Raw genomic sequence first — 3,087 nt, 5'->3', positions numbered from 1 at the left:
GCATGCCTACGCAGCCTCCTTCCACCTAGCCGCAGATGGCGCACGAGAAGGCAGGCACTGGTATCCATGTGTTATGTGCGGACGTGGTGTGCGCCATGTGTGCATGCATGGGTATTATTTAAAAAGAAAAGATCTGTACATTAGCATTCAAGTGTATTGATTCAAATAGTTAGCCTCCTACGTGATCAGCAAGCCAGAGATTCCAGATTCTGCGCATAGTCCTTGTTTTTTACATGTTTGTTTATTTCATCAGTTGACAGGTGGGACCCATGAGATAGGCAGGACGTAGTAATGACAATGCAATAGTAGGTTCCACATATACAAATTTGACCAGTCAACTGGACAAAATACGAAGCTCTACGGCGAGCCAGTGACCGTATAATTACTGTAACTCGTATTCAATGATTGTATTGAGCGTATTCTGAAGTACAATGACCGTATCATGCTTTGACCTCAATTTCAATGACCATCAGTGTATTTATCTCTAGGAAAATTATGAGGGGGGTGTCTCCAACAGTGTTCCTCGGCTCGCACCTAGCATCACGGTGGTCGAACTTGGAGTCATTCATCCGGTACATGATACGTCCATTTTGCATCATGCTTTTATATCGATATTTATTGCATTATGGGCTCTTATTACACATTATGTCACAATACTTATGCCTATTATCTCTTATTTTACAAGGTTTACATGAAGAGGGGGAATGCCGGCAGCTGGAATTCTAGGCTGGAAAAGGAGCAAATATTAGAGACCTATTCTGCACAACTCCAAAAGTCCTGAAACGAAAGTCAGTTTTGGAATACATAAAAAATATTGGGCAAAGAAAGCACCAGAGGGGGGCCACCCACCATCCACGAGGGTGGGGGCGCGCCCTACCCCCTGGGCACGCCCCTACCTCATGGGCCCCCTGGTAGGCTTTGGTGCCCATCTTTGGCTATATGAAGTCTTTTGCCGAGGAAAAAATCATAAGGAAGCTTTCGGGACGAAGCGCCGCCGTCTCAAGGCGGAACGTGGCGAAACCAATCTAGGGCTCCAGTGGAGCTGTTCTGCCGGGGAAACATCCCTCCGGGAGGGGGAAATCATCACCATCGATCCTCTCATCGGGAGGGGGTCAATCTCCATAAAAATCTTCACCAGCACCATCTCATCTCAAACCCTAGTTCATCTCTTGTATCCAATCTTTGTCTAAAAACCTCAGATTGGTACATGTGGGTTGCTAGTAGTGTTGATTACTCCTTGTAGTTGATGCTAGTTGGTTTATTTGGTGGAAGATCATATGTTCAGATCCTTTATGCATATTAATACCCCTATGATTATTAACAAGAATATGATTTGTGAGTAGTTACGTTTGTACCTGAGGACATGGGAGAAGTCCTGGTATAAGTAGTCATGTGAATTTGGTATTCGTACGATATTTTGATGAGATGTATGTTGTCTTTCCTCTAGTGGTGTTATTTGAACGTCGACTACATGACACTTCACCATTATTTGGGCCTAGGGGAAGGCATTGGGAGGTAATAAGTAGATGATGGGTTGCTGGAGTGACAGAAGCTCAAACCCTAGTTTATGCCTTGCTTTGTAAGGGGCTGATTTGGATCCATATGTTTCATGCTATGGTTAGGTTTACCTTAATACTTCTTTTGTAGTTGCGGATGCTTGCAAGAGGGGTTAATCATAAGTGGGATGCTTTTCCAAGGAAGGGAAGTACCCAAGCACCGGTCCACTCACATATCAAATTATCAAAGTAACGAACGCGAATCATATGAGCATGATGAAAACCAGCTTGACGATAATTCCCATGTGTCCTCGGGAGCGTTTTCCTTTATATAAGAGTTTGTCCAGGCTTGTCCTTTGCTACAAAAAGGATTGGGCCACCTTGCTGCACCTTGTTTACTTTTGTTACTTGTTACCCGTTACAAATTACCTTACCACAAAACTATCTGTTACCGATAATTTCAGTGCTTGCAGAGAATACCTTACTGAAAACAGCTTGTCATTTCCTTCTGCTCGTTGTTGGGTTTGACACTCTTACTTATCAAAAGGACTATCATAGATCCCCTATACTTGTGGGTCATCAAGACTATTCTCTGGCGCTGTTGCCGGGGAGTGAAGCGCCTTTGGTAAGTGGAATTTGGTAAGGAAAAATTTATATAGTGTGCTGAAATTTACTGTCACTTGTTACTATGGAAAGTAATCCTTTGAGGGGCTTGTTCGGGGTATCTTCACCCCGAGCAATAGAGCAAATAGTTTCTCCTCAACCTACTGAACCTGCTGAAAATGTTTACTTTGAAATTACTTCGAGTATGATAAAAAACTGCTAGCTAATGCTTTTACAAGAGATGGAACATTACATCCCGATTTCCACCTAATCTATGTGGATTAAGTTTGTGGATTATTTAAGCTTGTAGGTATGCCCGAGGATGTTATCAAGAAGAAGGTCTTCCCTTTATCTTTGAAGGGAAAGTCATTGACATGGTTTAGGCTATGCGATGATATTGGATCATGGAACTACAACCAATTGAAATTGGAATTTCATCGGAAGTTTTATCCTATGCATCTGGTTCATTGTGATCGTAATTATATGTATAATTTTTGGCCTCGCGAAGGAGAAAGCATCACTCAAGCTTCGGGGGAGGCTTAAGACAATGTTATATTCATGCCCCAATCATGAGCTCTCAAGAGATTATTATTCAAAAAAATTATGCTCGGCTTTCCCTCAATAATCGGTCCATGCTCGATACTTCTTGTACTGGTTCTTTTATGATGAAGACTATCGAATTCAGATGGGATTTATTGGAAAGAACTAAACGCAACTCTGAAGATTGGTACCTCGACGAAGGGTAAGGAGTCAGGTATAATGCCTCAGTTTGATTGTGTTAAATCTTTTATGGATACCGATGCTTTTCGTGAATTTAGCACTAAATATGGACTTGACTCTGAGATAGTAGCTTCTTTCTGTGAATCCTTTGCTACTCATGTTGATCTCCCAAAGGAGAAGTGGTTTAAATATCATCCTCCCATTAAAGTAAAAGTAGTTGAACCTATTAAAGTTGAGGAAAATACTATCACTTATAATGTTGATCCTA

This window comes from Aegilops tauschii, chromosome 4, assembly GCF_002575655.3.
Source record: "Aegilops tauschii subsp. strangulata cultivar AL8/78 chromosome 4, Aet v6.0, whole genome shotgun sequence".
Taxonomy (NCBI): domain Eukaryota; kingdom Viridiplantae; phylum Streptophyta; class Magnoliopsida; order Poales; family Poaceae; genus Aegilops; species Aegilops tauschii.
Note: the sequence above shows the minus strand (reverse complement) of the source record.